This window comes from Callorhinus ursinus, unplaced genomic scaffold (genome assembly GCF_003265705.2).
Source record: "Callorhinus ursinus isolate GAN/ISIS: 27379988/994484 unplaced genomic scaffold, GSC_fseal_2.0 scaffold3, whole genome shotgun sequence".
Taxonomy (NCBI): domain Eukaryota; kingdom Metazoa; phylum Chordata; class Mammalia; order Carnivora; family Otariidae; genus Callorhinus; species Callorhinus ursinus.
This window is the reverse complement of record NW_027397065.1, coordinates 30,813,127-30,836,795: the sequence shown is the minus strand read 5'-3', so window position 1 is coordinate 30,836,795 and position 23,669 is coordinate 30,813,127. Positions and strand designations below refer to the sequence as shown.

Below are 23,669 nucleotides of genomic sequence, written 5' to 3'. Positions count from 1 at the left end.
TTGGAGATTTCCCTGACATGCTCCCTAAAAGATGCTGGGAACACACCTGTTGACTATGACATGGCAGGAATAATTGAAAGAAGCTAAACTGTGCTATGGGGAAGGGGTCTCTTGGTGAGAACTAGACATGGCAAGTCAACTGGGAAAGCGCCACCAACCAGAGCCTTGGCAAGAGGGAGTCCAGTTCAGCTATTCCCTTTTACTGGAAGGATAGTTGGTAGGTTTCGAGTTTCCCAAACAGAGAAGTATGCAGCTAATTCATTTTACATAACCTGAAACCTCAATCTCAAAGATACATTTCTTGCAGACATATAAAAGTGTGTGAGCTGGTGCCACCTATGGGCAAGTTGTGGTGCTGCAGCCTAGCTCTATGAGATGCTGGGTCCAGACAAAAAGCACAATGAAGTCAGTACATAAAACGTGCAAGGGAGTTTATTTTAAAAAATATACAGCTATAATTGTTTGTTGGCATAGTTTGTTTTACAAGGAGGTAATAATACAAGCTCTTGGAACTGGAGACAGAAATCATTAAATCGTATGCAAGAGGATAGAGAAAATTGTATTGTAGGAATTTCTTTCAGAAAAAATTCTGTGCACACAGGAAAGGAATTCTCTGATAAATCTTTTTGGCCATGGAGTAAGACACCAGAGGCCACGCTCTCAGGAGAGTAGATGGTCTACTGCCTACTAAGGAAGGTGGATCCTGTTAGCTGGCTGTAATTGACCTGGATGGGGTAGACATGGTTGAGGGCAAAGCTGCATTGCTTGACCCAACAGAAAGGAGATGGAGCATTTTCAGGGGAGTATAGAAGGAAGACCACCAGGGGAAGCACGAGAGAATGGGAACTGGGAGGATAGGCATGTCTGATGAGACACAGAGGAAGGGTGTTGTGAAGGTACCATCTCTCCTGCATTTCCTCCATGGAAAATCTGGTTGGATTTCTTTGTGGAAAATGGAGAGGGGGTGAGAGCCTGGGTTGACCTGAGTTCTTAATAGAATCTTGGACTTGAAAGGGATTTTCGGAGGTCACCAAGCCCATTCCCACCCAAAGTAGAAGCCCCTTCCCTGACCCCCATGGGGGTGTGAGCAGTCTGGTTCAAACACATCCAGGACAGTGGGCTTAGTTCTTCAGGAGGCAGACAGGACCGGTGAGAACTTCTTTGTTTAATTCAGAGGAATTGTGAATAAGGAAGTGACTACACTAGGGGAGGGCATAACAGTAAAGTCATCATAGTTACTGGGATGAGTGTTCTTATTGGTGCCAAACACTTAACTTACATGATCTCATTAGAGCCCCTTGGGAAAGTCGTTCCTTCTGCTTTGGGTATAAAGATGGAGAGGTCTTGCAGGTCCTGCTGGGTGGCCTGTAGTCGCACAGTGAGTTCAAGGGGGAGCACACATTTGAACTCACATGTCTTGAGCTTGTGGCCCTGTCACCATGGCTTCCCTGTGGGTTTTGCTGGGGAATCAGCCCCTGACAATGTTTGTGAGAGAACACGTGTTGTGTAGAGTGTGGACTCAATGTTGTACCTGACTGTTGTCTCCCAACTCACGATGAACAGAACTTCCGAAGCGGTCAACCTGTTTGCAGAGGAAACTTGCAGAGTAGATAATCTCTGAGAAACACTCAAGAGAACTGGGATAATTTCCTTTGGAGAAGGCGGATTGTGTAATGGGTCTTCAGGTTTATGAAAGACTTTTAGAGACAGTGGCCACCAGCTGTTCTTCGTCTCCACTCTGGATCAGGGAGGAGGAAATTGGCTTAAACAGCAGCCTGAGACTGTCTATATGGAAGAATTTCCTGACCCTGGAATGGGTCAGTTCAGAATTTAAAAAAAAAAAAAAAAGGCCCTTTTTCTGAGGACACCAAATGGAAATAAGCTTCATCCTGGTGTATGGGGACCATTTAGAAACCAATGCCTTTCTGCCTTACTGGTCAGACTCACTAGGTGTGCCTCAAGATTTTGTCTCTAGAAGCACTCAGGGTTGGAGGGGGATGTTGTGGGATCCCTTGAGCATCTTCTCTGACAGCTCCAATCCGGCTGTGCCCCTGTTATAGCCCAGGACCTCTTAATAATGCTGGATCTTGCCAAGCACCAGGGAGTTGTACACAAGAAGTGCCAAGGCTCTGTACCACTACTCCGCCCCGGCAGTTTTCTGGTCCCTGGAATGGGCTATGAGTATCTCATGGGATTCTGGGGAGGGGGCAAGGAAATAATTTATGTGTAGGTCTAGCAGAGTGCTTGGCATGTAGTGGCACTGGGTAAATGAGAAGCTTCTGCTCCCACAATCGAAATCGCTAGAATTTCTGTGAAGTCTAAATAAACTCCATTTTTTGACAGTAAAATGAGTTGATTTCGAGTTGAGTTTTACAAGATTACTGTCAGACCTAGGCGAAGGTTCAAGGCGCACAACCGACGCAGTATGGGGTAAAGCATGACTTAAAATCCCTCAGCCCTGCTGTATGGATGGAATCCGAATACACAGAGCACCTTGCTCCAGCAAGGACTTGTGTGCAACTGCCAAATGAATGTTGAGCCTAAGGCTTGTCGTGGGATTTGTTGTCAACTCTTGGCCATACCTCAACCTCCTGGGAGCCCTTACTGGGTCTCTCAGACTCTGGAGATTTATGGACAACCTGAACTGGCCTGTATATAGAGGGGAGGAACATCCTCCCTTTTGGCAGAAGTGCTGGAAAGCGAGCTTCTGCAACCTCCTCCTTTGCCTTAATTTCCCTGCAGCAGCTACTCTGATTGGCCAGCGCTGGCCAAAGGAGGCAGGGTTACTGATGACGTACTACTACGCTGGTGTGTGGCTCCGCCTTTGGTTGGCTGTGTTGTCTGAAAGAAATCTCCGTCGCAGAAGGTGGGTTTAGACTTTCACAGCCCCTGACACACAGTCTTCCCGGAGGCCAGCCGTTGGGGAGGGGGGCTATATGCTTCCTTAGCCATTAATTAAACCAGGGTTTCTCAGCTTCAGACCTATTGACATTTTAGGTGGGAAGATTCTTCCTTGCATATATTATGGGATGTTGAGCAACATCCCTGGCCCCTACCCATTAGATGCCAGTAGCATTCCTACCTCAGTTGTGACAGCCAACAATGTCTCCAGATGTTGCCAGAAGTCTGCTGGCAGGTAAAATCTCCCCTGGTTGAGAGCCAGCCTCTATCAAAGGCTTGGGTCGTGAGTCTGGTATCCGACTCAAAAGAGGGAGAAGGGAATTTTATTCCCACTAACCCTTGAACTCCTCAGCTTTGCTACAGGGTGGCTAAGAGAGAGGCTTTCTTTAGTTTCTTCATAGCAAGAGAGAAACAGCGAGAAATAGTGAACAGGAGCGAGGCAGAAAGGGAGACTGAGGCAGGAGCCAGCAGTGGGTGACTTCCATGAAATTCCCAAAGGTGCCGTCCGTGTAGGAGCAGAGAAGCTGTCAGGGCCACCCCGTGCCCGGTAAACACGCTGTCTGGGTTGAAAGGCCGGCCGGTAAATATTAGTGACCATCTCTGCTGCACCTACCGGGGGACTAAAGTGCCGGCTAAAGTGCGGGGAAAGACACACACACTCCCTTGTGCAGAAACCACATTTTTCTTCCCTCTGGCTCCTACCCCAGCAAGACCTGCAAACTGCCCTGGCCGGTTGTCACCTGCCCAGACCCTCTGCCCTGGGTCATCCACCGCCGCCAACTGCCCTAGTCAATTCCAGGGCTGGTGCGGGAACCCAGGCGCGTGGAGATGGGGCGAAGGAAACGAAACTCTCCAGCACTGGGCCATTGAAAATAATCACTGCCTTTTCAACGTCCGACTTTGCCCGGTGCCAAGGCAAGAACTGTCTGTCTCGCCACCTTTCAGTTCTTGTTAAAAAGCAGAAAGCATGTCAGGGCCGGGCCGGGCCACAGGACAGAGAGGGCTTTCTTCGCAGTGCTGGATGACGCTCAGTGCTTTAATGAAAGCTCTTATTAGCCCCAGCTGGCGTCCTATTTTCCTGAGCTGGAATAAAAAATTGCCTTGGTCATCCTTCCCCAGGCTAATTTCAAAGCATAATTACCATCATCATAATTGATTACTATTTATTTTGGTCATTAATAGTCATGCCCCCCTCCCCCGTTACATGTGGATTAAGTAGTCCAAGAATATTTATGGCACGTGGCAGCCGAGTTTGTTTTCTGGGATTCCTCAAGACCCCAGTCCCTTTCAGGGTAACCCCTTGATTTCATGATACCCAGAGAGTTCCTTCTCTGGCTACTGAGCGGTGGTGACTGGTGAGAGTTGGGATGAAAATTCGGGGGTTCAGAAAAGATGCGGAGAGAGTGCTGGGGGATAGTAATATCAGAGTGCAAAGGGGTGTGCCCTCCACACTGGTGTTCGAGGTGGGAAGCAAGGGAGGGGGCGCAAGGGTGATAAAATGGACAGTTCTGAGATTGTTGTTTGTTCTCTCTGGCCCCTTGAAGGAGGCAGTTACCAAGCATTCGTGGGCAGTTAATTTGGGAAGAGAATTGTTATATTCTGCCTTCAAGACAGAGAGCTTGGAAGCTGCCAGAGCGTGACTACAGAAGGATCATAATGTCCCCCAAATAGTCAAGATATGAATATAGCCCCCACTTTGCCAAAACTCTTAAGACCGCATCAAGTGAAAATCCCAGAGGAGGATAGTTTAATTCACACCCACTCTTTAAATGGAGCAATTTTACTTCCATATCGTCCCACCTACTGTTCTACTGTTAGATGTTTAGTGCTCTCGAAAGGCTCTGGAAGTAACAAAAAGAAAAAAAAAGGCAAATAAGGGTTAAAGGCCTTCAATTTCCCAAAGGCTATTCTCTTACATCTCCTACTAGGCAGACATATTCCGTTCAGGTGGGAATCTGATTCAGGCTAAGGCAAAGGTATGCCCACCTCTGAGCCATCTAGCTTCTTGATTAGTGGAAGGATGGGTGCCAAGCTCCAATACACCAATCAGAGCTCTTCCTTAGAAGTTTTGGAGTTGGAACCAATAAAAGCACCAGTCAGTCCCTCCTTGGCTGGAAGTAAGGAACCATTGACAGACATGAATGAAACCAGCCCATTAGTGGGAAGGATTTGGTCAGTATTCAGAGAGAAGCCCATTTCAGAGATGGAGAGAGAGTCCTGGTGACATTTGAGACCCTGCTTTCAGTTATTCCTGAAACCTGGAGGAGGGACACTCAAAAGAGCTAGAAAGTTGTGCCCTGCACCACACCAGAAGGTGCCATTCATATGGCTGCCATGTGATACAGTGGCCCCTGGGGTTGTACAGTGTGCAGCTTGAACAACTGTACATGGTGACTCCATCTGGAAGTGTCCCTGCCCTTTCTTCCGCTTGTTTGGAGATACTCCAATGCCCTGTTATTAAACTCTTCTTTTTGCCAAATCCATTTTGAATTGGATTTATGCCACTTAAACTAAATGAGATCTAAATAATATGTTAATAGTTATCTATAAACACAAAGGAAAAAAAAAAAGCTATAACTCCCCCCTCCCCCACCACCCAGCTTATTCTAGATAGCAAGAAAGAAATACCTGTCTTTCTTACCTATTAATCCTCAATTTATTAGTCATTCAGGGAATCAGGGAAGAGGAAAAGAAGAGTAAAAGAAAGTGTGCATCCCTAACCCAGCCACAGTCCTGGGGTGCCAGGCCTTGCAGAGCTGCCAGGCTGTACAGAAGGCGCGTGAATGCAAACAATTTCCGGAAGGCCTCTGGGCTGGCTGTGTGGGAACAGCTGCACAGCTCCTTAATGGGTGTCAATGTCAACGCAGACTCAACATTTTCCAGGGGAATGGGGCTGAGAGAATGCTGTGCTCCAGCCAGACAGTGCCCTGGAGGGGTGGGGGCATGTGGAGAGACAAGGAAGGTTGCCAGGCAGAATAACTGCACGTCCAGACCCAGGGGATGGAGGATGAGGAAGAGTCTTGAAGAAGCTTTACATTCATAGTTCCTGCATTCCACCCCTGCAAGGGCTTTCTGAGTCTCCCTAGTGAAATATGTAGACACTTAATTTCAGGAGTGAGCAATAATTAAAGGATTTTTTTAGGGGTGGGGGGAGGAGGAACACTGGCGGAGTTCTTCATAAGAAAGGCAGAGGGAAGAGAATTCAAACAATCCCAAGGAATGTAAATAAGTGTTCTATAAAGAGGCATGGATGGTGCAGTGGGATTAGTGAGGATTTTGAATTTAGCCTGATGTGGGTTCACATCGTGGCTTTGTGGGACTGTAGAGAAGCCACATCAATTCTGGGCGGCTCCATCTCCTCATCAGAAACAGGGATAATAATAGCTAATTGAGTGTGAGTGTAGCACCAGACATAATAAATAAATGTTAATTAGGACTGCAGAGCTGGAGTCGCCTAGGAAAACAGTACAGTGCCAGGATTTTGTTATTTTGTTATTTTGCTTTTGTTATTATTTTTCCCCTTATTATGTTTTGGACGCTGTGCTAGGTTCTTATATGCATCTTTTCTAATACAACTTACTTCTTGGCTTTCATCCTCAGGCCAAATGTTTTTGGAAGTATGTAACGTGGTCCGCTTGATGATAGAGAAACTAAGACTCAGTGGCAATTGTTTGGATTTTTTTACCCTGGCCCTGCCCTCTCCACCACCACCTGGCATCTTGTGTATCCTTTGGTTTTGCTTTGTCATTACTGTTTTCATCTTTTTCTCACTGCCCATTTGTCTTAGTTATCCATTGCTGCATAACAAATTATACCAAAATTTAGTGACTTGAAACAAGGAGCGTGCATTATCTCACAGCTTCTGCATCAGGGACTGGAGCATCTGGATGGTTCTAATTCAGTGTGTCATATGAGACTGCAGGCAGCGGTGGGCCCAGGTTTCAGGCACCCGAAGGTTTGCCTGGGGCTGTGGGGTCCTCTTCTAATTCAGCTCAGTCACTGGCTGTTGGCAGAAGGACTCAGTTCTTCCTTACATGGACCTCCCCACAGGTTGCTCGAGCATCCTCACAACACGGCAGTGGGAGAAGCCCCTTGTCTCCACTGTCACCATCTGTATCCAGTTTCAGTTTTGTGCCGTCTACCATAGAAGTCTCTTAATTCAGCCTTTTGTGATTTCTTACCTAGAGGATCTCCACAACTTCCTGTGATATGGTGATTTATAATGAGAAATAGATATTTGGGCTTCCTCCCTCTTCCTGGGGCAGAGCTCCGCCAAACCCTTGGAATTTCCTAAGTGAAAAGAGACATAAAGATGAAGAGAGTATCATTTATTATTCATAATGTACCCCTTTCAACCACATCTGGGTTTATGTTAATGTGGTGACTTTTGGAAAGCCCCTAAGGATGGGGTAAACCAATCATAGGATTAGAGGGTTGGAACTTTCAGCCCCATCTCCCTGACCTCCCGGGAGGGGAAACAAACTAGAGTTGGGCTAATCACCAATGGCTAGTGGTTTAATCAACCATGCCTACATAATGAAGAAACCTAAAAGGTTCAGAGAGCTTCTAGGATGGTGAACGTGCGGAAGTGTCAGGAGGCTGGTGTACCTGGAGAGGTTATGGAAGCTCCACGTACCCTTCCCCCAACCTTGCCCTATGCATCGCTTTCTCTGGCTGTTGTATTCTTTTTTTTTACATTTTTTACATTTTTTACATTTTTACATTATATATCTATTTATATAGATATATAAATATGTATATTTATATATCTATAAATATATATATTTTAAGATTCTATTTATTTGAGAGACACAGAGAGAGAGGGCATGAGTGGGGGGAGGGGCAGAGGGAGAGGGAGAAGCAGACTCCCTGCGGAGCAGAGAGCCTGACGTGGGGCTTGATCCTAGGATTCTGAGATCATGACCTGAGTCCAAGGCAGACGCTTAATTGACTGAGCCACCCATGCACCCCTGGCTGTTGTATTCTTTATAATAAATTGATAAATGTAAATAAAGTGGCTTCTTGAGTTCTGTGAGGCATTTTAACAAATTATTGAACCTGAGGAGGGGGTCACGGGAGCCCCTGATTTATAGCCAGTTGATCAGAAGTACAGGAAGCCTGGGATTTGTGATTGGCACCTGAAGTCGGGGGGCAGTCTTATGGAAATGAGCACTTAACCTATGGGATCTGACACTAATTGCAGGTAGATAGTGTCAGAAGTGAACTGAACTGTAGGACACCTGGTTGGTGTCTACATAGAATTGGAGAACTGGTCAGTGAGGGAAAAACCCCACATACCTGGTGTCAGAGTGTTGTGTGAGTCTAAAGAAACCAGGTTTTCCCAGACGTCCTCACAGGGCTTTCTCTTTCCTATCATCTGTTGCGCAAGGGTTTCTCAGCCTTGGCCCTACCTAGTGACATTTTGGGCCAGATAGTTGTTAAGTTGTTGAACAAATCCTTTGTTGTTGTCATTCTGTACTCTCTACATCACAGGAAGTTCAGCAGCATCCCTGGTCTTTACCTACTAGATGCCAATACCCACCCCCCCACCACCACGTTGTGACAATCAAAGATACATCCAGACATTGCCAAATGTCCCCTGGGATGGGGGCTGAGGGGGGCAAAACTGCCCTTGGTTGAGAACCACTGTGTTAAGCTGACTCTAGAGCTTCATCATAAAACATGTTAACTATAAAATATACTTAGGGTTCTGTGTGCAATGCACCAGGCTGTTGATGATTGGGCCAGTTTGTGCCTTTCTCTCTCGTTATGATTTTTTTTTCTAGTTGAGGTTATGCATATACACAGTTCAACTAGTTCTACAAGGTTTGTTAAGACAAACAACATTCCTTAGTTTTCCTCCCCTCCCATTTCCCCTTCTCCAGGGATACTGTTTTCAACTCTTTTAATATTTACTTCATATCTCTGTATGTACTTGAACTGCTAACTCTGGCCTTTTCAGTTTTTGGCCTTATCCATTAATTTATCCATTAACTGTGGAAGATAAGGACTTATCACTCTTTCCTCCTTTCACTTCCACCACTTCCCACCCCTCCACCCTTCCCATATATTTATATTGTAATTTTGGCTTGATAAGCATTCATTGTTTCTTATATATGTTTATATATGCCTTACAGAGCTGTGGCTATGAACTAATCTTTTGTTTTTCCTGGAATTAACAATTGCCTTTTTATTGTTACTGTTGTTTGTTTTGTTCAGTTTTCTATGTATTTATCATTAATTCAACCCCTAAATTTCAATTTCACCTTCCTGAAAAAATCTATGAGCATCTAACCCGCCCAGTGTGGGCTGGTGGCCCTCTACTCCAGTATAGAGCTGTCAGCCTGGGCTAGCCTTTTGCCATCATCCACGTTATTACATCCTGTTTCTGTATGTTGCACTGGGTTCAATATTGTTATCCCCCCACCCCCATTCATGTCTTTCCCAGAGCCTTAGAATGTTACCATTATTTGGAAATAGGCTGATTGTAGATATAACTAGTTAGATGAGGTCATATTGGAGTAGGGTGGGCCCTTAGCCCTGTAGAACCCTATATGTCTTTATAGAAAGAGGAGAAGAGATACAGAGACAGACATGCACAGAGGGAAGACAGCCATATGGAGGTGGAGGCAGAGATTGGAGTTCTGCTACCAGAAGCCAAAGAAAGCGTGGGCCCACCAGAAACTGGAGAAGGTAAGGAAGGGTCTTCCCCTCCAGGTTTCAGAGAAAGCATGGGCCTGCTGACACCAAGATTTTGGATTTCTAGCCTCTAGGACTGTGCACAATGAAGTTCTGTTGTTTTAGACCACCCAGGTTATGGTGCATTGCTACGGCAACCCTAGGGAACTAATACGTATGGCATGTATTTTGTTTTTTTCATCATTTACTCCTTCATTTGGTAGCATATACCAGTGGCTTCCTGGAGAAAAGCATGCAGCAGTTAAATTTTTTGAGAATTTGCATATCTGAATTATTTTTATTTTCTTCTTACATATAAGTGATGATTGGGCTAGATATAGAATTCTAGGTTGGAAATAATTTTCTTTTGGAATTTTGAGGTCACTGGCCCATTGTCTTTTGTTTGTTTTTCTCCCTGTATGCTGTTAAGAATTCTTAGTTTATTCTCATTTCTGATCTGCTCCATTTGGCCTGTTTTTTTCTACCCTTCAGAAGCTTGGTAAGATGTTTTTTCTTTAATCTGAGTGTTCTGGAAATTTCATAACAATGTACCTTGGTGTGAGTCTGTTTTGTCCATGATGCTGAGGACTTGAAGTCCCCTTTCAATCTGGAGATTTTTGTTCTTCAAGTTTGAAAAACATTGTTTTCTTATTTTGTTGATGAATATCTCCTCAGTTTTCACTGTTCTTTCTTTGTGGTACTCTTCTTCTTTGATTGTAAGACTTATTGGACCGGTCTTCTAATTATTTTCTCTCTTCTTCCCTGTTTTCTGTCTCTTTGTCTTTCTGATTTCCTTTCTGAAACACTTTCTCAATTTTATTTTCCAATCTTGTATGGAGTTTTTTACTTCTATTTTCACATTTTTAATTTTCAAGAAATATTTTTTGTTCTGTGTGTGTTTTTTTTTTTATAGCTTTCTGTTCTTGTTTCATTGATGCAATGTCTTATCTTGCAAGGAGATCAATTTGATAGTTTGGCGAAGTTTTTTTCTCCTTGCATAATTTCTGTTTTTTCCAAGCTGTTTTTATTTGTTTGTTTTCTGACTTGTCTCATAGAGGCTTTCCTCAGATGTCTTTTCATCTCTGGTTGTCTGAATGAGTAGTTTCTTGACTGTGAAGTTTATTGTGGAGTGCTATGCTGTGCCAATTGTTGGGAAGCCCCTGTGCCAATATGTTCAAGTCTTTCCACCTGAGTTTGTTAGACTTAGTAGAGAGGTTTCTTCCAACCTCTTGTCCAGAGGGCAAGATTCCTGGATTCCCACATTCTGGAAGCTCAGTAGGAGAAGCAAGGTGGGAAAGGGTCATGTCCATAGTTACTGAATCACTCTGTTTGTAATATGATACCCCAGATGTCAGACCCATCAACTGGGTCTGATGTCACATAGTCCAGAGTCCCTATATTTAATTCTTCTTGGAAATCAAATGCCCAGTCTTCTGCCAGAGTGGGGAAGGGGCCCAGCAGTGTGGAGTGCGGGAGGATGTCCAGGCATCTAACTACTATGAAACAGATTTCAACCAGTCTCTATTATTTTATCCCCTCCCTCCCATAGCTTTGCTCTCAGTTCCCGAAGTGGCGTGTGTCATAGGTTCCTGAGTTTTTCTGAGCATTCTCTTGTATAATCCATGTAGCTCATGGATTTTCTTGCTATGAGCTTGGAATTCAGCTCTGTCAGGCCTGCTTAGTCAAATAATTCTTATCCATCAACTTTCTGGATCCCAAAGTTTTGTTATTTTTACCTCTCTTGTTTTCCCTTGTACTTAACGTCTTTTAAAAAAAACCCATCATGATTATTTTCGTGAGGCTTCATCAGGGACTGCAATCAGATGGCACATTCCACCTGACCTCTTTACTCATAAGGCCCTAGTTTGCACTTGCCACTTTATTTTGGGTGTTATTTGGGAAGGGAGTTGGTGTCTGTCTCAAATGTGTTCTGAAATGACTTCCTCAGCATTACTTGGTCCAAAACAGCATTTTGGACCAATCCTGTGCTATCCAGCAAAAAAACATGAAATATATTTATATAATAGTATCTTCCAATGAACCAAAGAAATCATATTTCCATCAGATGCTTTCCCGAGTACTTTGCCCCTTCTTCCTACCGCTCCTGCACCTGATCTGAGGACAGCTTATTCCAGAGCTGATACTGAGAGAAAATAAGGAGAATGGGGTTGAGGTGAGGGAGGTTTGGTGGTATGTTGTTTCATGACACAATATGGTCACAAGGCAACTTGGGGACTTGTTTTATTTGGGATGGCCAGGAAAGCCTGCCTTGTTGGGGTGGTGTGTGAGCAGAGACCAGAGGAGTGAAGGAATAAGGCATGCAGGTGTCGGGGGGGGGGGATGGAGAGTTTTCAGGAAAGATAACAACAAGGTCAAGGGCTCCAGGAGGGAAAGCAGGAAACCAGTGAGGCTGGAGAGGAGGAGTGGGGGGCATTGTGGTAGGGGACTGGCTTGGTGGGCCCGTGATTAGGCCTTGACATTTCCTCTGGGTGAGGTGGAAGCGAAGGGAGTCTGGATTAGAGTTATCTGTTGCATCCTGGGAGGCCGGCATTCTGGCCACAGCGGGAGAAGACAGTCATGGGCGAGAGCAGAGCAGAGGGCCCGATGAGGAGGTTGCTGGATGCACGTAGGGGAAGGACGGTGTTGACCCGGACCAGGGAGCAGGAGAGGTGATGGTGTAGGACTAGCTGCTGGGTGTATTTTAAAGGTAAAACTCAGAGGATTTGCAGGTGAGTTAAATGTGAGGCGCACAGGGAAGAGAGGAGCCTAGGATGACTCTGAAATTTTTGACTTCTGCTTCCAGAAGGACAAAATTGCCAGGTGTTAGGGTGGGCAAGAGTAGGGGGAGAACAGCCCTAGGAGGAAAGGTCAGGGTTTCAGCCTCAGCTATGCCAAATTTGAGTGGCCCGTTAGATGTCGAGGTGGAGGTGCTGAGCAGGCCGTTGGGAGGCGGCAGAAGGGACCAAAACCCCAGGGCTTATAGAGCTCTCCTGGTGTGCTGAGCGCCGTCTGTGTGTGCTTTACCCATATGCTTCATCCCACCTCAGCTGCAGCCTGCTGAGGGATTCTTCTCTCTGTGGGTGGATGGGAGAACAAAGGCACAGGAAGGTTAAGTCGCTTGCCCATGGCCACACTGTGAGTAAATTTTGGAGCTGGATTCAGACCCGAGCCGTCTGGCCCCAGAGCTTGTCCTTCCATCCGCTGTGCTCCATGCGTCGCCCCTCCTCTGGAGTATGCATTTCCATCCTCAGGGTTTGGTGTGGGCAGCAGGAGTCCGATGAGGCCTGCACGGAGCAGTGAAGGCTCAGGGGAAGGCAAGGAACAGATTCGTGCTGTTGTTAAAAGCAAGGCCTGTGGGGCCAGTTAGAGCTGGGTTTGAATCTCTGTCACATACTCACCCTGAGGAACTTAATTGCCTTCTTGTCCTCATTCCTCTCTTCTGTAAAGTGGGGATGGTAGCGGTACCTACTTCATAGGGTCATTGGGAGGTTGAAATGAAGCAATACGTAGAAAGTGTTCAGTCAAGGTTATCTGTTATTGTCACCGCTGATATTAAAAGGCAAAAGACCCCACCCCATCCTCACTCCACATTAAGGTTCTGTGTTGGGAGGGAGGTGGGATTGCTGGAAGGGAACTTAGTAGTCCCCTGGGATGTGGTAGAGTTTATAGGACCTTCAGTGGCCTTCCTTCCTTTCAGAAGCCAGGAATGGTTCAGGGCATTACCCAAATCCCATGATGTTAAGGAGACTCTGCGACCAGTAAAACCATCTATGATTCTTCTGGCCTGATAGTCTATTTACTTTCCATTACTCCAGGACCCCAGGGATCAGGGCTAGAGGAGGGAAGGGTCCTCCTGGCCGGAGATCAGACTCACAAGGGACCTTCTTGCTTCTCAAGGAACCAACTTCCACTTGGAGGACTGCTGGGCTATAGCTTTAATTGGCCCATCTCACCACACAACATGCCTGTAGCCCTGAATGTTTCCTAAGACGAGACGGTCTCCGACTTACAGGAATGAAGAGTCACCTTTAATTCCTGGGCCCAGAAGGATCCCAAATGAATTTAGAACAACTAAAGACTCTCAGTTCAGAGGGACACTTTAAAAAGCAACCAATAATTACAGTTTGGGAGCCATGAAGTAGCCTGAAGAGACCAAGGCCTGTCCATACTAGACCAAAGAAAGAATTTTATTTACCAACTTTTCACTTATGCTCCACCCACTTCCAAGAATTTGGGGTGGCTGACTGGAGAAAGCAAACAAGAAGCCCATCTCTAAGCCTTTACCTGCTGGTAAAACTCCTGAGATGGATCTACTGAAGTGGGCTGTTTTGCCAGGAGGAAACAGAGACAGATCACAGAACTCCGTAAGTCATGGGGAGGGACCTGCTACTCACATGCATAATCTACACTGAAAAGAGAAACCATTCCAGATGCTGCTTTTCCTAGCATCATCAAGGAATGAAATTTTTCGTCAAATGTTGCCATATTTAAATTACCGATTCCTCTCTGTTCTAACATTAGAATTCTTAATGCAGATGTTTCAGGAAGGTGACTGGAGTAAATGTATCAATTTATCAGGTAGTTTCCATGGTGGCAGTTGGTCTAGGAGTAGACATAGTTGAGGCAGAAGAGTTGAGAGTGTAGACTCCTGGGGAAAGATAGGAGGGCTTGGGGGGTGGGTGGGCACGGGTGAAGTGGACTGACCGTACAGGGTCAGTCTGTCCTTGCGCAGGGGACGTGGTAATAAGAGAAAGTAGGCACTTGTGTGAGGGCAAGAAACTCATTATTTATTGAGCATCTATTTTGAGCACCTGAGCCAAAATCCAGGAGCACGTGTTGAATCCTCATCTCTAGGCCTGGGGAAGCTTTAGGAATTCTCTTAGTCAAACCTCTTCCTTTGATGGGCAGGGAAACAAAAAGCCCAGAGAGACCTAGGCAGAGACTCACCCTGAAACTCGGCTCTAAAATCCCAGGCCCTGCTTTGTGCCAGTGATACACAACTTCATGGGGCTGGTTGGCTGCCATGACTTGGCCCTACAGGAAGGCTCCCTAAAATTCTCCAAGCTCACGAAACCATTTTTGGAAACGGAAGAGTCCAGCAGTCTCACCTGCTGGGAAGTGGAGTCTATTTTGTGCTGGAAGCCACTTTATTTACCAACACCCGACCTCGGTCTGTGTCAGAGCACATGCTGAAGGGTCTAGAGACACACAGGTCAAATTCTGTTACAACCAGCACCCAGGGGGTGGTGGTTCTTCCTTGTGTCAAGTATTTCCAGGTAGAAGTGGCCTGAGGCTTGGAAATGTTTTTGACATGGTGTGCTTTTTGTTGTTTATGGGGTTGGATTTTGGGGGGGCATAAATAGCATGAATTCCAGTGCAAACACAGACTTCCTTCTATCATTTGCAGGTAGATTAACATCACTTTTCTTAGTGTTCTGTCGACATACACTGCCAAATTGAGGCAGTTGGACTATTAGAAATCAACTTTTTAAAAGCCACTATGACGTGTATTAAATGGAGTTAAACCAAAGGCAGGTAGGCAGTTCTTTTGGGAGCAGGAAGAAGGAAGGTAATGATGAGTTCAAGTGTAGAATTATACAACCAGTGAGCCAAGAGCTTCCATTTTTTTGAGCATCTTCTTCGTATTGGACACTCTTCTCCCTATGAGTTTTCATTCAGTGAGAACCAGTCAGACTGCCTGGGTTTGACTCTCAGCTTTGCCGTTTTTCAACCGTGTGACAGAGGACAACTTCCTTACCCTCTCTGGGCCTCCTCCTTCCTCATCTGTAAAGTGTAGATAATAGTGCTCCTCATCCTCGTGGCGGGACTGGGAGAGCAGAAGGTTATCCTCAGGAGGCGTTGAGCACTGAAGTGGGCTTACAGGAAGCACTCAGTAAACATTAGCAATTCTTACCTTTTGCTTTCAAAAATACGCGAAGTAAGTTTTCTCTTACTCATTTTGTGAATGTCTGCTATGGGCTCATGGAGGGTTAACACGCTGCCCGGAGCCACACAGCTCGTTTGGGGCAGAGCTGGGGCTTGAACTCAGACGCCCCTACCTGTGGAACTAAGTCCAGTGAAGAACGAGCGCGGGCCCTTGTGTGATCTCAGGCAGGCAGATGGTGGGTGGAAGGAGGTGAGGTGGCTTTGAGCAGTAGGGCTGCTCCCGTATTGTTTCTTCTGCGGTTGGTATGGGACCTTCTATTTCACAAACGTGAGAAGAAAAACATTATTGTTACCTGAAAATTGTTTGGCCTAAGAGGAATTCCATTTTAGGAGAAAACAGCTCCTGTGGTTAGGAGAACACTTTAGCGTGCCCATTTGGTTTGAAATGTGGGGCCCACAGGGCAGACCCATCACACTGGCTCTTACCCTACGAGACCCAGTGGCTCCTTCTTCTGGGGAATACTTTGTCAATCCCCTTGACCATCCTGAAATGAAATGAAATGTATCTGGACACATAATTCCTTCCCCCAAATTAATATTTGCCCTAGTTATAATAGAAAAGAGGGAAAAAAGTAATTTATGATAAAATAACATGGGCATCAGTACCTAGCCACATGGGCACGGCCACACTGGGGGACGTATTTGAAGTGGTCAAATACGTGCTCCCAACTATAATGCCTAAGTTTAGATTTAAGAGAAGTAAACAATAATCCGATGAAGATCGTTGAAACTTCCTTCATAGTTAATAGCCTGAATTAAGAGTCAACTAACTGTATATGCTTAAAACATAGAATCATCTAGAAATGTAGACAGACACAGGTGGGTTATATGGGTTACTCATGTACCTCGAGCAGCGTTGCTGTCAGTGACAGATTTTTTCTGAAATGATGATTCAAATGTTGGTAACGTTCCAAATAAAACAAAATAAAATCTTCTCTAAATTTACACAGGAGTTACATTCTGGGAAACTCAGTGTATATTAAACTGTGCAAAAAAAAATCCCCCACATTTTGTGTTTATGTGTAAAGCTGAGCTAGGTTCCCAGTTGGATCATCATAAACAGGTTTTTCAGCTACATGGATGTCTGATGGATCATTCAAAAGGTGTGTGGGATGAGAAATCAAAATATGAAAGGTGAAACTAGAAAACATGTAGAAGGAAACAAAGGGGTAGGCAAAGATTACTTGGGACCAAAAATTATTAACCCTAAAGGAAAATTTGATGAATTTTACTGTCTTGGGATCTTTTTCACCAAGTGACACTTTTAGGAACATGGAAAGACAAGAGTGAGGGAAGCTACTTCTACTAATCACCTATTCATGGGAGAAGTCACATACAGAATGTATAAGGAGATACAGATTAATAAAAACAAAGGCAAACAACCTGATAGAAAATGAGGCAGAAGAGTTGAGCGGACAGTTCACAGAAAAGGATACCCAAATGGCCAGTGACCGCAGTGCAATAGCACAGTATGCCCTCCAGAATGGCTACCATGAGACAGATGATGTAAGTGTTGGCGAAAAAGTGGGGCAACGGGGAACTTTCCTACTGTGTGGGTGGGAATGGCAGTTGCCACACCAATTTTGGGAAACTCTTTGGCAAATACGTACCAAGGCTGTGAAATGCCTGTCCCATGATGCAGCTCTTCACTCCTAGGTGTCTGCCCAGCAGAAATGGGTACATCAGTGAATCAAGAAATGTGTGTGGGAATGTTCGAGGCAGCACTATTCCTAAGAGCTCCAAACTGGAAACAGCCCATGTGCCCATCAAGAACTATATGCAGCCACATGGAGGAATCTCACAAACATGATGGCGAGTGGAAGACACCAGACACGAAAGAAGACACATGGCAAATGGCATGAAGCCATTTCTAGGAGGTTCAAAATAAAGGGGGGGAGGGCAGATTCCTAGTGTTAGAAGTCAGAGTGGTGGTGATCCGTGGCTGCAGGGGCGTCCAAAGGAGCTTTGAGGGTTCTGATAATCTTCTGATTTGGGTCTGGCTGCTGGTTCCATGGATGGGTACATGCATTGAGTGGACACTTGGGTAGATGTGGTCTTCTACATGCCTGCCACAGTTCAATCAGTGTATGGTAAATATTAGAAAAAATTAAACCCCACTAAGTGCCACTGGTTCCCTGCCAATCACTGGAGCAGCTAAAAATGCTGCACGGATTTCCAAAATGTTCCCAAAGATCCCCCCATGAGAACCACTGGCCCAAACAGAAGGGGTAACACAAAGAAATGGGTGAATTCTCAACATGGGCAAGTCACAGTGATTGAGGGGTTTATTGGCTCACACCCAGGAGGAGATGGGAAGAAGAGTCTATAGAGGAATCCCAGAAGCAAGGATGGGGGCTGGAGCTTGGAGGGGTTGCTCTAAAGCAACCTGGGATGCAGTCCCATATATTGGGCTGTGCGGTCTGGAGTAACAGGGGCAGCAGCTGGGGGCCCTCTGGTGGCCATGCCCTGTGCCTACGTGGCATGGATGCTGAGGGCCAAGCACTGGAGGTGGTGATCCGCCAGAATAGTGGACCCAGTGGGGTACAGAGTGAGACCAAATCAGTGAGGGGAATGGCCAGTAGTTCCTGGGATATTTCTGAGCCCAAAGAATAAGCCATGAGTTCACTGGTCAGAGGTGGGAGTATCCGAGTCAGCAGACCACCAGTGACCAGGTGAGAAGGAACATGGCTCTGGATGCTAGCAGGTCTGAGCCAGTGCCCAGGCCAGGGCCCCCCTCCCTTCCCACGCCAGGATGGTGTATGGAGGAGTATGCGGCCCCTCCCACTCACACTTGGTTGCAGAGGTGCCTCGTGGGCATCACCAGTCTGAACAAACACTAGGCAGGTGAGTTAGAGCCAAGTCTTAGACCCACACCTCCCTGGGTGTTAAGGCTTTAGTTGCTGAGTGATGTGAGTCTGAGGGCTACAAGGGAGCAACCAGGGGTAGACTGGAGCGCACAAATGGGACTTGAAGCAACTGTTTACAACCTGTATGGTGGTGTTTAAAATTTATCAGCCAGTACACGTGTGCGTTTATATATTGGCTGAAGGTCAGCCCAACCTGAGTGCTGTCCAGAAGAGAACCGAAGAGAAGCAGTGGGAGGTCATCTGAAAGACATTTTTATCCAAGAGACACTCAGGCAGCATACACTTCTGTCTTATAAACAACTGTATAAGCCACCTGAAGTTGAACAAGAATTCAAGAAACAGAACATCCTGGCCCACAAAGTGGGCTGAGGCAGTTTACTGGGTGTCCGTTCTACACGGACTGAGAGAGGAAGAGGCATCTCAGCCAGAAATCAGCCCAGGGAGAGACAGTCTCTCAGTGAAGATTAAGTTCAGCTGCTATGAAAGCACCATGCCCAGAAGAGCAGTAGTTTATACAAAATAATGCTGACTTTTCTCTCATTTAAAACAGCTCTACAAATAGTCCAGGGCTGGTGTGGTGGTTTCATGGTTACTGGGTTGTCAGGTTCCATCACTATTTCTGCTTCACCGGCCTTGGCCTTTGCTTTCATGCTTATTTTGCCTCATGGCCCAAGGAGGCTGTTGGAGCCCCAGCTATCTCTTATGTACTCCAGAAGGGAGGATGGAAGGAAGGGCAAAGGGATACTCCATCTCACTGTTTCGCTTTGAAGGAGTGTCCTTGACCTTGCCTAATGAAGACTTGGAGTAATTTCCAGGATATCACAGGAAGTGTGGGAGCAGCAAGGCCACACAACAACAGAGATGCCTTACAGGTAGTCAGATCCGGGGCAAGCATTTTGCAGAGCATATTGGGGGAAAATGGAACCTCTTAGAAATCAGTGTTTTTGTACCCGGTGATTTAAGATGAGCACAGGGGGATGGAGTTAGCAACAAGAGCCCTGGGCCGAAAAAGCAACGTGGCAGAGGGCAGAAGTTTAGGCTCAGTTGAGTCTGGATGCTGGCAGAGAAAGAGGAGCCAGTCAGACAAGAGCAGCAAATGACCTCGGATGCACCTGCCCAGGGGGCTCCCTGCTCCTTGGCAATGTGGATCCGGTGTGAATGCCGGTTCAGCGCCATGTGACCCTGTGCCTGCGTCCAAGTCATCCCACACAGGTGCCCCAGGTATCCACCTTCCCAGAGTCCTTTCTGAGCCCTTCCCCCAAGACATCCAGGACCATCAGACTCAGGGCAGTAGCTCCATCACACAATTAAGTCTCTAAGTTTAACCTATGCAAGACTGTGTTCGCTCAGTGGTGGGATATGAAACATAACTTTTTCTTTGTGATGCTGGGACATTCTGGAGCCTTGGGAAAGTCTATCAGCTGACTTCTTCTGATGGATGAGCATGAGGACAATCTTAGCATCCCTGTGCCACAGGCACTTGAATAAGAATCCAGCCCCACTACTGGGCAGGTGTAAGAAATCCCACACTTCATAACCATTGGCCCCTAACCCTACCATTGCCCCCAACTCCAGCCTCAGAGCTCATTGTTCCCCTAATATCTTTTGAGCATCTTCTGTGTGCTTCTAAGTGTTCTAGGTGCTGGTGGGCAGGTCTATCCCTGAAAATGCAGGGCCCAAGCAGAGGTACGAGGGGAGGTCCCCATATCATCTGTCTCAACAGTTAAGAGTTCTAATCAAGCTAACAAGCCATTAAGTACAATATGCTCTAAGGACTTCTCTTGAAAAATGTGCAAATTTCATAACTTTTTGGAAGGTCAGCTTCATATTCAGAGTCCTTGGATGTCTTGAAGCTCCAGTTGGGGTCTGGCCTCCATGGAGAATCAGCTCCCCACAATGGTGGCCACGTTCTCTTTCCGTCCCTGCTGCGTTGTACACTGCAGGGGGCTCCGTGCACAGTGTGTGACACCTACATGCTGTCCTTTCCTCCTGTGAGCAGCCATCCTTGGCCATGTCTTAGCCTAAGGGGCTGCATAAACTGGGGCACTTCCCAGCCCTACAATCCTGGAAATGGGCTTGAGCCTTTTGGGGATCTAGGATCAGCCCTGTCTAAACTTCTGGGTCCAATAGGATTTGGAGATGGTTTGGGGCTATTTGCCCCTTGAGCCTCTGCCCTTCACTAATCTGGGGGACGAAGGGCAGGGTTAGATATGGCTAGGCCTGCCTCCCTTGGGTGGCCTACCCCAAACCAGGGCCGACTGCAGTTGCATGGCTCCCCCTGCCCCATTGCATTCCTTGTGTGCACCTCCTTTTCTTCCTCCTCCTAGTACCTGTGTGCCTGACCTTCCTACTCTGTATCCTCTACAGTGAGTTCCAACCTTGGACCACAGGGTGTGTAGGCCCTTTGTAGGTTACTCAGGACACAGCCCCTTGTAGATCAGTAGTGAAACTTGGATTAGCTAGAGCTCAGAGGGGCTCTAGCTCATCCAAGCTAATCCAATGGGGACTGGGAAGACCCCAGGCCCCATGGAGGCAGACTGACCTGGGTTCGGTGGTGGTCTCTACCTCGTACCAGCGGCCTGGTATGTGGCCCCTCATTTCCAAGAACTGTTTTCCTTACATGCTCCTTCAAAGGCTTTGAGGGGATTGAAGGGATGCCCTTGCAAAGCCCCTAGCCCAAATGCCCAGGGTCCCCTTCTCCCTCTGTCCTTCTCTTTCATTTTAGATTTTCCTGGTAACTCTCCATTTAATTATTAATAATTCTTACCTATTGAGCATTATTTGCTAGGCACTGGTTTTTTTTTCCTGCCAAATGCGAGGCACTTTTGAAAGTACTTTATATATGTTAATGCTTTGAAGAGTTACCATGACTCTTTCAAAGAGAAGTAGGCCAATGTGTAGCACATATTTTAAACTCTGCCTTTAGTAAGTTTGCCTTTAAGTATGCACAGGGGCAGTTTCAAAGTATGCTCAGCTGATCAGTGATCACATGTGAACTCGCTAAAACATGCACATTCTCAGGCCCCAGCCCAGACCCACCGAATCAGAAACTATGGGGGTGGGGCCCAGCCATCTGTGTGCAACCTGACTTCCAGGTGACCTTGATGTGCACTCAAATTTGAGAACCATTGGCCTCACCTTTCCATGGGTTCAGCTGCCCTGTGTAATGATTAATAATAACCATTGCTAACACTTATTTGACTTTTGGTATGTGCCAGGCACTGGCTAAATGCTTTGATGTGGGTTGTCTCCCTCATTTCCAAAGTATTCTATGAGGCTATTAATATCCCCATTTTATAGGCAAGGAAACTAAGGCATGGAAATTTTGAGTGTTCAAGGTCACCCAGGCCTGAACTCCAGTATCTGCTTCTGTGTTTTCACAGTGGTTGCAATGATGGCACAGAGGCATGGCAACATATTATATAATTTTTAAAAAATCCATTCCCTGAAATCCTTGCAACCTCAAGGGTTTTTCTTAAATAGTGGTTGACCAGAAAATGTGACTGATGGGAACTGGCCTGTTCTCAGGGTATCTGACTAATCTAGGCTTTCCTTCGGTCTGGGTGGCATATCCAGATGCCCACAGGGCCAGGCAGGTGACATAGCAGGCATGACAGGTGATGGGCAATGAGGTGGTCCCAAGGTGAGGCAATAGGGCTTGGTGAGGACTGTGGTGAGCTGGGGTGTATGCCACTCCACAGCCCCAGAGAGATGTTACCATGTGATGACGTGGGCTCCTTTCACCCCATTTTATAAGCAAAAACAGAAATCTGGATTTTATGTGAAGTCTCCCAGTTTTAAAACTGACCCCCAATTCAGGTTTTCAGACACCGTGAAGGCTGAACAGAAGACATCTGGGGGCCAGATCTGGCCCAAGGGCTGCTCCATTGCCACTTCTGTGTAGCCCTCTTCAATGTTCAAGGCTCAGAAGGTAGTCTGCATTGGTTGATTTAGCTGTATTTCCCCAAATCAGTCTCCCGAATTAATTACTGAATTTTATGCATTTTCAATCTCACCCAGGGGCCAGCAGCCAGCCAGCTATGCAGGGGAAAAAAGAAGAAGGGAGCAGAGAATTGAGGTGGATGTCAGAGATCCCAGAAGTTCTGCACTGGGGTTGGCAGGTTCTCTTCAGCCCACAGTGGCGGAGGTCCTGCGGTCCCGCCGTCCAGCCTTTCATGAAGAGCCTGCTTTTCAGCCTCTGCGGTGCCTGCGGGGCCGACAAGGAGGTGTTGCGAGCTCCCCCTAGTGGGCAGACAAACGCACTGCCGACAGCCGGAGGTCTGCGAGCGCGAGCTTCCTGGGGCCAAGTCAAGTGGCGAAGCTGGAAAATTGGAAAATGACCCAGGTGGTGGCGGGGGGCGGAGCAGGAAGGCAGCCGGCTCCCTGCAATTCCAGAACTACTCTAAATGTTAACAATATCAGTAATAATACTATAATAAGCATAGTGACCATATTAAAAATAAATAGAATGACATAATAGTGGATATTTACCAGCTGAAGATTTACAGTTCAGCAGAGGTTTTTCTTACTGTGTCTATTTAATCGTTAAAAACACAACACTGTAGTAGCACATAAATGTATTCTCATTGAACAAGATTCAAGTGGTATGGAAGAACATACTACACATATTTTTAAGGTCTTTAGAAAATTTTCTTTTATTCTTTTTAGAGAGGGAGAGAGAGGTGGGGGTGGGGGTGCAGACGCAGAGGGAGAGAGAGAATCTTTTTTTTTTAATCATCAAAACTTATTTAATCATTTTCTATAACTGGATCACAATTTATAGATAATTTGAATTATACCTTACATGATATGAAAAAATAAACACCAAGTGTATAAAAAAGCAAATTATTAAAATGAGCCATAGAAATAACAGAAGGAAAACAGATTATTTAACCACAATTTTGGAAGAATGCTTATTTGATAAATAGCTGATAATAGTATAACTTCCCAAAAAAAGAAAAAATTCAACTCTACAACAACTTCTCATCAATGAAATGTAACTCTCTGCAATAAAAACAAATCCTATTAGTATGTCTTCTTTGGAAAAATGTCTATTCGCGTCCTCTGCCCATTGTTTGTTTATTTACTTATTTTTTTAAAGAAGAGTACGGTTTTATTTTTTATTTTATTTTTTTTTAGTGTTCCATGATTCGTTGTTGGTGCATAACACCCAGTGCTCCACGCAGAATGTGCCCTCTTTAATACACGTCACCAGGCTAACCCATCCCCCACCCCCCCTCCCCTCTAGAACCTTCAGTTTGTTTTCCAGAGTCCATT

General features: G+C 46.0%; 1 long non-coding RNA gene across 2 annotated transcripts in view; it reads left to right on the top strand.

The window, feature by feature from the left end:
* Positions 1-23,424, top strand: part of LOC141371895 (uncharacterized) — a 180,919-nt gene extending 157,495 nt beyond the window's left edge. The window contains exons 4-5 of one of the 2 annotated variants that reach the window (XR_012377204.1): positions 9,468-9,594; positions 22,413-23,424. This is a non-coding gene — a long non-coding RNA (uncharacterized lncRNA). The remainder of the gene's footprint in view (positions 1-9,467; positions 9,595-22,412) is intronic. The other variant, XR_012377202.1, reaches the window with a different exon arrangement.
* The last annotated feature ends 245 nt before the right edge of the window (positions 23,425-23,669 follow it).